This window comes from Tursiops truncatus, chromosome 13, assembly GCF_011762595.2.
Source record: "Tursiops truncatus isolate mTurTru1 chromosome 13, mTurTru1.mat.Y, whole genome shotgun sequence".
Lineage (NCBI taxonomy): Eukaryota > Metazoa > Chordata > Mammalia > Artiodactyla > Delphinidae > Tursiops > Tursiops truncatus.
The window spans coordinates 49,527,484-49,542,042 of NC_047046.1; the positions used below are offsets into that span (position 1 = coordinate 49,527,484).

Below are 14,559 nucleotides of genomic sequence, written 5' to 3' on the forward strand. Positions count from 1 at the left end.
TATTTATTTTAATTTTTATTGGAGTATAGTTGACTTACAATGTTGTATTAGTTACAGGTGTACAACAAAGTGAATAGTAATATATTATTGAGAAAGGATGTGCTTATTATATTTACACATACACACTATATATGTAAAATAAAGTTATTATGAGTATATATACTAAAATATAAAACCATGACCTTGGAGCAGATTAATGAGCTATCTGTCTAGCCCAGGATTGTTCTATGAGGAGGAAACGTATGGCTGACACTCCTCCTGTCAGTCTGAAAGGTTCATATGTTCTCTTGCAGTTTCCTTTGTGACTCCTTATAAAATTCTAATCTAGCAAATTTTCTAAACTCTCTTTGAACCCTAAAATTTTATAATCCCTAGAAGCAGCATAGAGAAGAAGAAAAAAAAATTTTAACTGGAGTTCAGAACAGAGTGTAAATTCTACTTTTGTTACTTTTGTTAGCTGAATGACTTTCTGAGCCTGTTCCCAAGTCTCTAAAATAGGATGATGATAATTAAAAATACTTATCTCTGTGGGGTTCAGAATGTTTAAAATAGATATGGAAGCTTTAATAGATTTTATACAAATGTAGGTGTTTTCATTTCTTATATTTCTTGGCATAATGCAGTCCATAAACTTATAAAGTCATATTTCCTTTCCCTTTTGTTATCTGAAATTTTCCTTTTAAAAATGTCAGTTTATCCTGATATTCTTCTCCTGAGGTCCTGGGATCTGCTAAAAATGAGATGATTTGTCTTCTCCTGCTTTTCATGATTTCATACATGGAAATCATACATCCTCAAATCTTTTGAGTGTGGAGATTCATTTTTGAGTTCTGCCTTTATACAGTGCCCCAACTGTTCCTTTTAGATTCCTATCCCCAAGTTTTTCAGCTCCATTATGTCACTTTTGATGTATAACAACTGAAACCATCCTTAGGACTATAGGCACAGGCATAGCATGGCACTGTACAAAGACAGAAGCTTTTCCCTTTTTCTACTCATTTCCTGATTATTTCCAGAATCTTGCTGACCTTCATAACTGCAGTAGCACCTTGAGCTGATAGGCTTAGAGCATAGCCCATCATAGTTGATCTCTTGGTGAACACAACATCCTACAATTTGGAATGCTTTTACTTTGGTGTGATATCTAATATTTTGCCTTTTGAAGCTTATTTTTCACTTTACTGAAGACTGATTTCCAGAGTGGCTCTTGTTTTGGTTAGGTTTTTGTTTGCTTGTTTTATTTTGTTCTGTTTTTAATGTATTCATACCCCATCAATTTTTAAAAGAATATGTAGCAACTCTTCCAGGAATACCTCATATTTGGGACTTTGGTAACATTAGAATTTTATCATTTACCATCCCTTGTTGTGGTTCAACTGCTACACAACTTGTAGACCTCCATTCATTAACCGGATGTTTATTGAAGCCCACACTATGGCAGGTACTGCAGTAAAGGCTTGGATACAGAGGGGACCAAGATCGATTAAAGTGCAGACTCTCTTGAAACCTACATCCCAGTGAGGGGGGCAGTAAACCACAAACCAACATATGAGTTAACAGTAAAATACCAGACGTAAAACTAGATGAGGTGGTAGAGTAACTGGAGGGTGACTTCAGATGGCATGGTCAGGAAGGACCTCTCTGAGGAAGTGACGTCCAAGCCTTGATCTGAATAGCAAGAACATGGAGTAAGAAGGAAGCCAGTATGAAAGGAGCTTCCAGGGAGAGGTGGACAGAGGCCTGGTCACAGGACACTGCAGGCGGGAAGGAGTTTGGATTTTGTAGTGGTTTCATAGGAACCACTGTGGAATCCTTAGCAAGGGGCAGTACATGAATAACGGCAGCCTTGGCATAATTCGATGAAAGTGGGATCTGTGTAAAATGTAGGCCCACATTATTGCGAGATTAATGAAATGACCCCAAAATCTCTACACCTCTCAATGAGGAGCATTCTAATTTGTGGCTGGCTAGACTTTCAGGACAATGGCAGTGGTTCCTGAATTTTCAAGTTAGTTGGTACCCATTTTGTCTAATTAAGGAATAAAATACAGAATTTCAAGGAGGGAGTGGTCACCAGAGCCAAATACTATTCAGAGGTTGAGTTGGATGAAGAAAGAAAAGTGACTGTTAGATTCAGTAACAGAGAAGCTATTGGTGGCCTTGACCAGAACAGGGTAAGATTGGAAGACAACAGAACTGATTTGAATGGTAGATGAAACAATGGAAATAGACAGTTTTGTCAAGTTTTGCTGTGTATAGGAGGAGATAAATAGCATAATAGCTAATGGATCATGTGGAGTTAAGGAAGCTTTTTAATCTTATTTTGTCAGTCACATGATACTAGAGCATGTTTGCACATGTTAAGAACAGTCCATATGGAAAGAAATTGACATTGCAAGAGAGAGTGAGGATAGTTGCAGGAATGACATCAACGAGAATGGGAGGGGAGACGTGATCCAGAGAAGAGGTGGCGGGTCGACCTTTGATGGGAATCAGAACATGGCAGCCTTGTTCAGGTTATGCCTGAGTGTGGTTTCCTGCTCTGCAAGAATCACTGATGATGTTCTTAGTAGCAAAAATTAATGTCAAGGTATCCTTTTCCTGATGTCTCTTTAAGCACTAGATATTTGAGGAATGGAAGTTGAAAATACCCAAATGGACATAACCAGAGGCAATAGCAAGAAATCTTTAGCATAGTTCACAAAGTCAATAAGATAATTCTTAAAAATTCTCAGAGGCTCCTTTGACTCTAGAAGATGGCATACGATATTATACCTAAATGATCATATAACATACCATTTACTGGAAATCTTAATGTGATCCACCCTTTCTTCATTGTTTATTGAAAAAATTAGTCAGCTTATTTGATGCTCATGGGGCTCTGAAATGCATAGGGAAGGTGTGAAAAGCCCAGGACATACAGGTAGCAAGTTGTGCAGTTAGGATTCTAATCAAAATTTTTTTTAACTTTAGCACTCAAGTTTTTATTTTTTATTTTTTAAAATTTATTTATTTATTTACTTATTTATGTATTTTTGGCTGCGTTGGGTCTTCGTTGCTGCGTGCAGGCTTTCTCTAGTTGCAGTGAGTGGGGGCTACTCTTCATTGCGGTGTGTGGGCTTCTCATTGTGGTGGCTTTTCCTGTTGCGGAGCACGGGCTCTAGGCGCGTGGGCTTCAGTAGTTGTGGTATGCAGGCTCAGTAGTTGTGGCTCACGGACTCTAGAGCGCAGGCTCAGTAGTTGTGGCACATGGGCTTAGTTGCTCCACGGCTTGTGGGATCTTCCCGGACCAGGGCTCGAACCTGTGTCCCATGCATTGGCAGGCGGATTCCCAACCACTGCACCACCAGGGAAGTCCCTCCCATATTTTATATTTATTTTTTAAACTTAAAAGAGCCATAAGAAAATAAGACAAAAGCACACAATAAATGTTGCACACAGTCTCACTTATGAGTTTGCAAATCTAAACCAGCACTGTAATGAAGACTTTGTAAACATTACCAAGTAGGACTTAGTCTAAGAATGCAAAGATGATTCAACATTAGGAAATCAATGATTATGACTGATCATATTAATCAAAGAAGGAAACCATTTTTATTATCTCCATGGTGGTTGGAAAGGTAGTTAGTACATATTTTTTGTATACCATATACATGTATATATGGTATAACAAAGGCATTACTTTCTGCATTGATTTCGCCCTAGAAAACCAGAGACATAACTGAAAATTTATTAGCACTCATGAGTAATAACTCTGTAACAATAGAAGTAAATGTTTAAAAATCAATAATTTTCAGTAATCTAGATGAAATGGATAAATACCTAGAAAGACATAAACTACTTAAATAGAAATTCTGAATAGACCTATAAAACAAGAGATTGAATTAGTAATTGCAATACAAATTTCCACAAAGAAAAGCCCAGACCCAAATAACTTAATGGTGAATTCTACCAAATATTTAAAGAAAAACTAACACCAATCCTTTAAAAACTCTTCCAAAAAGCAAAAGAGAGGGGAACACTTTACAGCTCATTCTGTGAGGCCAATATTACCCTGATAACAAAACCAGGGACTTCCCTGGCGGTCCATTGGTTAAGACTCCGTGCTTCCAATGCAGGTGGCATGGGCTCGATCCCTGGTTAGGGAACTAAGATCCCACATGTGGCACAGAGTGGCCCAAAACAAACAAACAAACAAAGACATCACAAAAAAACTATAGACCAGTATCTCTCATGAATATAGACGTAAAAATCCTCAACAAAATACTAGCAGAATAAATCCAGCAACATATAAAAAGGATTATGCACCATGATCAAACAGGATTAATGCAAGGTTGTCTTAACATATGAAAAGCAATCAGTGTTATACACCATATTAATAGAATAAAGGACAAAAGCCACATGATACTCTCAGTGGATATTTAAAGAAGCATTTGACAAAATTCAATACCCTTTCATGATTAAAAACACTAAAACTAGGAATAGAAGGAAACTTCCTCAGTGTGATAATAATGCTATCTATGAAAAACCCATAGCTATTATCATACTTAGCAGTGAATAGATGCTTCCGCACTAAGACAAGGAACGGGACAGGATGTCCACTCCTGGCACTTCTATTCAACATTTTACTAGAGGTTCTGGCCAGGGCAATTGGGCAAGAAAAAGAAATGAGGCATTCAGCTTAGAAAGAAAGAAGTAAAACTATCTCTGTTTGCAGAGCCATGATCTTGTATGTAGAAATCCTAAGGAACCTACAAAAAACTATTACGACTAATAAGTCAGTTAAGCAGGGTTGGTGGATACAAGATCAGTACCCCAAAATCAACCTTATTAACATTAATTAACTATCCAAAAATAAAATTAAGAGTACAATTCCACTTAAAGTAGCATTAAAGAGAATACAATAGGAATAAATTTAACAAAGAAGTATAAGACTTATATACTAAAAACTTTAAAATATCATTGGAGGAACTTAAGTGGAAAGATATCTCATGTTCGTGGATTGGAAAACTTTATGTTGTTAAGATGGCAGTACTCCCCAGATTAATCTCTAGATTCAATTCAGTCCCTGTCAAAATCTCATACTTTTTTTTTCCCCACAAAGAACATTCTGTGTTTTTTTTCTTTTTCTTTTTTTAATTGGGGTATAGTTGCTTTACAATGTTGTGTTAGTGTCTGCTGTACAACAAAGTGAATCAGCTATATGTATACATATATCCCCGCCTTCTTGGACCTCCCTCCCACCCCCCCCCCCATCCCAGCCATCTAGATCACCACAGAGCAGCAAGCTGAGCTCCCTGTGCTATACCGCAGGTTCCCACTAGCTATCTGTTTTACACATGGTAGTGTATATATGTCAATTCCTATCTCCCAATTCATCCCATTCGCCCCTTCCCTCCCACCCCGTGTCTGTGTTGAATCTAGAAAAATGGTACAGATGAACCTATTTGCAGGGCAGGAATAGAGATGCAGACGTAGTCAACTACCTTTTTACACAAATTGACAAGCTGATTCTGAGATTAATAGGTAAATTCGTGGGACCCAGAATAGCTGAAACAATCTTCAAATGGAAGAACAAAGTTCCAGGACTTCTACTTTTGATTTCAAAACTGACTACAGACCTGCAGTAATCAAGACAGTGTTACTGGCCCAAGGATAGGTGTATAGATGGAATAGAACTGAGAGTCCAGAAATAAACCCATATATTTATAATGAATTGATTTTAACAAGAGTGCCAAGATAATTAAATGGTGCTGGGATAACTGAATGGTCACATGCAAAATAATGAAGTTTGGATCCAAACCTCACACCATATAGAAGAAATAACTGAAAATGGATCATTGACCTTAATGTAAGAACTAAACTGTACAACTTTTAGAAGAAATGTAAGTGAAATCATTATGCATTTGGATTACGCAGTGGTTTCTTAGATGTGACGAAAGCCAAGTAACAAAAGAAAAAATGGATAAAGTTTTCATCAAAATGAAAAAGTTTTGTGCTTCAAAGGATACCATCAAGAAAAAGACAGTCCACAGAACAGGAGAAGATATTTGCAAATCAGATATCTGATAAGCAACCTGTATCCGAAATGTAGAAAGAACTCTTAATAACTCACCAACAAAAAGGCATTTAACCCACTTTAAAAATGGGCAAAGGATTTGCATAAACATTTCTCCAAAGAAGTTATACAAATGGTAAAAAAGCATATGAAAAAGGTGTTCAACATCATTAGCCATTAGGGAAATCAAATCAAAATTTACACACACTAGGATGGCTAGAATCAAAAACACAAGTGTTGGTGAAGATCTGGAGAAACTTGAACCCTCATATGTTGCTGGTGGGAGTGTGAAATGGAGCACTTGCTTTGGAAAACAGTCTGGCGGTTCCTCAAAATGTTAAAACACAGTGGTACCATTTTCCACTCCTAGGTATATCCCAAGAGAATTGAAAATTAGGTTCACACAAAATCATCTGCATGAATGTTTATAGCAGCATTGCTAATAATAGCCCCAGAGTGAAAACAACTCAAATGTTCATCAACTGATGATTCAATCAATAAAATGTGTTACATTCATACAATGGAATATTATTCAGCCATAAAAAGGAATATGACATTCTGATATGTGCCACAACATGGATGAACCTGGGAAAGATTTTGCTAAGTGAGTGAAACTAGACACAAAGGCCACGTATTTTATGATTGCATTTATATGAAATGGCCAAAATAAGTAAATCTGTAGAGACAGAAAATAGATTAGTGGTTACCAGGGTCCGGTGGGAGGAGAGAATCAAGAGTGGCTGCTAATATGTATGGGGTTTGTTTGGGGGGGGGGGCTAATGAGAATCTTCTGGAATTAGAGAGTGGTGATAGGTGCATGATTCTGTGAATATATTAAAAACCACTGAATTATAAACTTTAAAAGATTGAACTTTATGGTATATGAATTATATTTCAATAAACCTCTATCATTACATAATAAATGATTAAATTTTTTTGAATTTATTTTTTTAAACAGCAGGTTCTTCTTAGTTATCTATTTTATACATATTAGTGTATATATGTCAAGCCCAACCTCCCAATTCATCCCACCACCCCCTGCCGACCCCGCTTTCCCCGCCTTGGTGTCCATACGTTTGTTCTCTACATCTCTGTCTCTATCTCTACATCTCTGTCTCTACATCTCTGTCTCTGCCTTGTAAACTGGTTCATCTGTACCATTTTTCTAGATTTCACATATATGTGTTAATATTCGATATTACTTTTTCTCTTTCTGACTTACTTCAATCTGTATGACAGTCTCTAGGTCCATCCACATCTCTGCAAATGACCCCATTTCATTCCTTTTCATGGCTGAGTAATATTCCATTGTATATATGTACCACATCTTTATCCATTCGTCTGTTGATGGGCATTTAGGTTGCTTCCATGACCTGGCTATTGTAAATAGAGCTGCAATGAACATTGGGGTGCATGTGTCATTTTGAATTATGGTTTTCTCAGGATATATGCCCAGTAGTGGGATTGCTAGGTCATTCGATGATTCTATTTTAGTTTTTTGAGGAACCTCCATACTGTTCTCTATAATGGCTACTATCAATTTACATTCCCACCAACAGTGCAAGAGGGTTCCCTTTTCTCCACACCCTCTCCAGCATTTGTTGTTTGTAGATTTTCTATGATGCCCATTCTAACTGCTGTGAGGTGATACCTCATTGTAGTTTGGATATGCATTTCTCTAATAATTAGTGATGTTGAGCATCTTTTCATGTGCCTCTTGGCCATCTGTATGTCTTCTTTTGAGAAATGTCTGTGTAGATCTTCTGTCCATTTATTGATTGCATTGTTTGTTTTTTTAATATTGAGCTGCCTGAGCTGTTTATATACTTTGGAGATTAATCCTTTGTCTGTTGATTCATTTGCAAATATTTTCTCCCATTCTGAGCATTGTCTTTCATCTTGTTTATAGTTTCCTTTGCTGTGCAAAAGCTTTTAAGTTTCATTAGGTCCCATTTGTTTATTTTTGTATTTATTTCCATTAGTCTAGGAGGTGGGTCAAAAGAGATCTTGCTGTGATTTATGTCAGAGTGTTCTTCCTATGTTTTCCTTTAAGAGTTTTATAGTATCCGGTCTTACTTTTAGGTCTTGAATCCATTTTGAGTTTATTTTTGTGTATGGTGTTAGGGAGTGTTCTGATTTAATTCTTTTACATGTAGCTGTCCAGTTTTTCCAGCACTACTTATTGAAGAGGCTGTCTTTTCTCCATTGTATATTCTTGCCTCTTTTATCAAAGATAAGGTGACCATATGTGCATGAGTTTATTCTGAGCTTTCAATCCTGTTCCATTGATCTACATTTCTGTTTTTCTGCCAGTACCATATTGTCTTGATTACTGTAGCTTTGTAATATAGTCTGAAGTCAGGGAGTCTGATTCCTCCGGCTCCGTTTTTTCCCCTCAAGACTGCTTTGGCTCTTCGGGGTCTTTTGTGTCTCCATACAAATTTTAAGATTTTTTGTTCTAGTTCTGTAAAAAATGCCATTGGTAATTTGATAGGGGTTGCATTGAATCCGTAGATTGCTTTGGGTAGTATAGTCATTTTCACAATATTGATTCTTCCAGTGCAAGAACATGGTATGTGTCTCTCCATCTGTGTCATCTTTGATTTCTTTCATCAGTGTCTTATAGTTTTCAAGTAGAGGTCTTTTACCTCCTTAGGTGGATTTATTCCTAGGTATTTTATTCTTTTTGTTGCAATGGTGAATGGGATTGTTTCCTTAATTTCTCTTTCTGATCTTTTGTTGTTAGTGTATAGGAATGCAAGAGATTTCTGTGCATTAATTTTGTATCCTGCAACTTTACCAGATTCATTGATTAGCTCTAGTAGTTTTCTGGTGGCACCTTTAGGATTGTCTATGTATAGTATCATGTCATGTGCAAACAGTGACAGTTTTATTTCTTCTTTTCCAATTTGTATTCCTTTTATTTCTTTTTCTTCTCTGATTGCTGTGGCTAGGACTTCCAAAACTATGTTGAATAATAGTGGTGAGAGTGGACATCCTTGTCTTTTCCTGATCTTAGAGGAAATGCTTTCAGTTTTTCACCATTGAGAATGATGTTTGCTGTGGGTTTGTCATATATGGCCTTGATTATGTTGAGGTAGGTTCCCTCTGTGCCCACTTTCTGGGGAGTTATTATCATAAATGGGTGTTGAATTTTGTCAAAAGCTTTTTCTGCATCTACTGAGATGATCATATGGTTTTTATTCTTCAGTTTGTTAATATGGTGTATCACATTGATTGACTTGCGTATATTGAAGAATCCTTGTATCCCTGGAATAAATCCCACTTATTCATGGTGTATGATCCTTTTAATGTGTATTTGGATTCTGTTTGCTGGTATTTTGTTGAGGATTTTTGCATCTATATTCATCAGTGATATTGGTCTGTAATTTTCTTTTTTTTGTAGTATCTTTGTCTGGTTTTGATATCAGGGTGATGGTGACCTTGTAGAATGAGTTTGGAAGTGTTCCTTCATCTGCAGTTTTTTGGAAGAGTTTGAGAAGGATGGGTATTAGCTCTTTAAATGTTGGGTAGAATTCACCTGTGGAGCCATCTGGTACTGGAGTTTTGTTTGTTGGAAGGTTTTTAATCATGGTTTCAATTTCATTACTTGTGATTGGTCTGTTCATGTTTTCTGTTTCTTCCTGGTTCAGTCTTGGAAGGTTATACCTTTCTAAGAGTTTGTTCGTGTCTTCCAGGTTGTCCATTTTATTGGCTTAGTGTTGCTTGTAGTAGTCTCTTACGATGCTTTGTATTTCTGTGTTGTCTGTTGTAACTTCTCCTTTTTCTTTTCTAAGTTTATTGATTTGAGTCCTCTCCCTCTTTTTCCTGATGAGTCTGGCTAAAGGTTTATCAATTTTGTTTATCTTCTCAAAGAACCAGCTTTTAGTTTTATTGATCTTTGCTATTGTTTTCTGTTTCTATTTCATTTATTTCTGCTCTGATCTTTATGATTCTTTCCTTCTACTAACTTTGGGTTTTGTTTGTTCTTTTTTCTCTACTTCCTTTAGGTGTACGGTTAGATTGTTTATTTGAGATTTTCCTTCTTTCTTGAGGTAGGATTGTATTGCTATAAACTTCCCTCTTAGAACTGCTTTTGCTGCATCCCATAGGTTTTGGGTCATCGTGTTTTCATTGTCATTTGTCTCTAGGTATTTTTTTATTTCCTCTTTGATTTCTTTAGTGATCTCTTGGTTATTTAGTAACGTATTGTTTAGCCTCCATGTGTTTGTGTTTTTTATGTTATTTTTCCCTGTAATTGATTTCTAACCTCATAGCGCTGTGGTCAGAAAAGATACTTGATATGATTTCAGTTTTCTTCAGTTTACTGAGGCTTGATTTGTGACCCAAGATGTGTGTACGTTCTCCTAGAGAATGTTACATGTGCGCTTGAGAAGAAAGTGTAATCTGCTGTTTTTGGATGGAATGTCCTATAAATATCAGTTAAATCTATCTGGTCCATTGTGTCATTTAAAGCTTGTGTTTCCTTATTAATTTTCTTCTGAATTATCTGTCTGTTGGTGTAAGTGAGGTGTTAAAGTCCCCCACTATTACTGTGTTACTGTCGATTTCCTCTTTTATAGCTGTTAGCAGTTGCCTTATGTATTGAGCTGCTCCTATATTGGGTGCATATATATTTATAATTGTTTTATCCTCTTCTTGAATTGATCCTTTGATCATTAGTAGTGTCCTTCTTTGTCTCTTGTAACATTCTTTATTTTAAAGTCTATTTTATCTGATATGAGTATTGCTACTCCAGCTTTCTTTTCATTTCTATTTGCATGGAATATCTTTTCCGTCCCCTCACTTTCAGTCTGTATTTGTCCCTGGGTCCGAAGTGGGTGTCTTATAGACAGCATATATATGGGTTTTGTTTTTGTATCCATTCAGTGAGCCTGTGTCTTTTGGTTGGAGCATTTAATTCATTCACATTTAAGGTAATTATCGATATGTATATTCCTGCTACCATTTTCTTAAATGTTTTGGGTTAGTTTTTGTAGGTCCTTTTCTTCTCTTGTGTTTCCCACTTAGAGAAGTTCCTTTAGCATTTGTTGTAGAGCTGGTTTGGTGGTGCTGAATTCTCTTAGCTTTTGCTTGTCTGTAAAGCTTTTGATTTCTCTGTTGAACCTGAATGAGATCCTTGCTGGGTAGAGTAATCTTGGTTGTAGGTTCTTCCCTTTCATCACTTTAAATATATCATGCCACTCCCTTCTGGCTTGCAGAATTTCTGCTGAGAAATCAGCTGTTAACGTTATGGTAGTTCCCTTATATGTTATTTGTTGTTTTTCCCTTGTTGCTTTTAATAATTTTTCTTTGTCTTTAATTTTTGTCAATTTTATTACTATGTGTCTCGTTGTATTTCTCCTTGGCTTTATCCTGCCTGGGACTCTGCACTTCCTGGACTTGGGTGGCTATTTCCTTTCCCATGTTAGTGATGTTTTCAACTATCATCTCTTCATATATTTTCTCTGGTCCTTTCTCTCTCTCTTCTCCTTCTGGGACCCCTACAATGTGAATGTTGGTGCATTTAATATTGTCCCAGAGGTCTCTTAGGCTGTCTTCATTTCTTTTCATTATTTTTCCTTTTTCTGTTCTGCGGCAGTGTATTCCACCATTCTGTCTTCCAGGACACTTATCCATTCTTCTGCCTCAGTTATTCTGCTATTGATTCCTTCTAGTGTATCTTTCATTTCAGTTATTGTATTGTTCATCTCTCTTTGTTTGTTCTTTAATTCTTCTAGGTCTTTGTTAAACCTTTCTTTCATTTTCTCCATCTTTGCCTCCATTCTTTTCCCTAGGTCCTGGATCATCTTTACTATCATTATTCTGAACTATTTTTCTGGAAGGTTGTTTATCTCCACTTCGTTTAATTGTTTTTCTGGGGTTTTATCTTGTTCCTTCATCTGGTACGTAGCCCTCTGTCTTTTCATTTTGTCTGTCTTTCTGTCAATGTGGTTTTCTTTCCACAGGCTGCTGGATTGTAGTTCTTCTTGCTTCTGCTGTCTGCCCTCTGGTGGATGAGGCTATCTCAATAAATGACTAAATTTTTAAGATCTAGTTTCTTCATGCCATGAATGAAGATCTAGTTTCTTCATGCCATTATAATTCAAAATTATAATGGAAAGAACGAATGCATGACAGAATTTAAGAAAATTTTGAGAAAAAGGAGAGGAGAAATTATTCTACAGATAGTAATACATATTATATATGTATTTAAATAATGAAGACTGTGAAACTATCATGGGGACAGGACCTGCCCCCCCCCAAAAAAAAAACCTTGAAGACACTTTAAATGCATGTATTTGGAAAGTCAGAGAGAGAGTAAAATTAGTGATTCCTCAGTGGGAAAAGTATAGATTATCTATGAAATTATGGTGTTCAACACCTAGCTAACTTTCTTAGTCAGCAATTGTGGTTGAAAATAGCAGAAAATAATTCTGGCAACTTTAAGCAGAGACAGATTTACAGAAATCACGTTGGGCAGCTCTCACAGTCAGTGGGGAACCAAGCTCAGAAGGTGACAGCATCCAAAAGATGTGAAGAAACTAGGAATAGATCCTCCCTTGAGCCACTGGACTAGGATGGTTAGGATGCTGCTGTGCTCCTGAAGCATCTGCTAGATCCCACTGCTGCCACCATGACCAAATTCTAATGATCCCTACATGTTTCACTCACTCCCTTAAGACTCTGAGACCCGGGCAAGAGCATCCAAAGGCAGAGCCTAGGTCACAGGCCTGCATCTTACCCTGGGTGTTGGGAAAGGGATATCTGCCCACTTTCGGTACTGTGGTGAGAGGCAGGGCCCTGGTGCATCAAGTCAGATAGGAAGGTGTCCAAATGCTGGGGAGCCAAAAATTTCCACTAACATTTGGAATAACTAAAATTAGAACCGTCCTTTATATCATAGGCCAAAATAAATTCCACGTCTATTCAGAATGTAAATGTGAAACTTGAGACCATAAAAGTACTTAAGGAAAATACACATGAATATTTATGTAATCTTGGCTTGGGAAAGTTGCTAAGCATGATATAAAAATCAGACGGCCATTAAAAATGTCAGCGAATATTTAATGATCCAGAAAGGGAACCATGGTCTGTTAAATTTTTTAAAAAATAGAATGTTATATGCCAGAATATTAACAGTGGTTTTCTCTGGATGATGAGACCAGAGATGATTTTTCATTTCTTCCTTCACGCTCTGTATTCAAGTTTGGTGGGGTTTTTTTTGTTTGTTTCAAAAGCTGTTATTGCTTTTTCAATTTGGAAGTTTTGCTTGCTGGATTTGTACGAACACATAGATACCGGTGTCTCCATAAGTAAATTTTATGCTAACCACTACAAAAGTGAAAATAACTCTTTAAAGAGCAGGTAATGAGACCTTGTGTGTAGACACCCCCATCTGTATAAAAATCATGTTGAATGGCTTTTGGTATTGGCTCCATCTGGTGGCGCTTCAAAAGGAGGACCTGAATAATTGGATGATGGCTGTAAGAATGCCCCCCAAGATTGATGCTTCTCTCACCTCCTCCAGTGTTTTTTGTTTTGGTTTGTTTTATTTTGTCTTGTTTTTAAGAGAACCCATCTGCTTGACTACAAAAGTACCAGTTTGTACTTAGGGTATTGGCATCTAAAGGAAAGCATCACAGATATAAGGATTCTGGAGGTAATGTTTATTGTGGCCTATATTTCATCACTTTATACTCTTGCCTACAAATAATGAGTTGCCCCACCATTTCCTGTTGTAGCAGCCTTTAGATTCTTAATATCTGGTTCCCTCTTTCCTGGGATTCCTATCTCAGTAAAGGATGCTCAACATCTATTTGACACAAGAGACCAAGTGGGCTCTTCCTGCGTAAAGGTGAGTCGCCCAAACAGAATGAAAGGCTCCCCACAGAAACCTTGATACCAAAGGATGGAGGAGAACCCTTTATGTTCAGAAAGGCATATCGTTGACACGTTACAGAAACAGACCAAGAGATCTGGAGAAGCAAAGAAAGAAAGAACACAGAAATGGCCATTTGTTCCATTCTCACCACTCAATTGCTTTTCCTACTTGTAAAAGAAAAATAATCATTCTGGCTTGGAATTTCTAAATGCCTTTAGCCTTTGTGAGTCGATATGTATGGGATTTTCTAGTTGATATTGTTATGATCTAAGAGTTCTGCATAAAAGTTATATATATATGTATGAAAGACTTACTAATATCCTTTTTTCTATGACTGTTTCCTCAGGGAACTCATTGAACATGTCTGTTATTTTTATTTCTCGGTCATAACTAGCATGACTCTGAACTTCTGTAAGTTTCAGAGTCTCCATGTCTCCATCCTTCATGTTAATATAGGAACCTCATTGCTCTGGACTGAAATTAAATTGGTATACAACTGTTTTTGGTGTTAGTTGGCTTCGTTAAACGGTTTCACCTCAGTCATTTTGCAGGGTGGACATAAAACAGCTCGGGCGGCGTATGCATATTTTTTTGAGCTCCATATTTCATGTAGTTT

General features: G+C 36.9%; 1 protein-coding gene across 3 annotated transcripts in view; it reads left to right on the forward strand.

The window, feature by feature from the left end:
- Positions 1-14,559, forward strand: part of MAPRE2 (microtubule associated protein RP/EB family member 2) — a 162,850-nt gene that overhangs the window by 108,365 nt on the left and 39,926 nt on the right. The window lies entirely within an intron of this gene.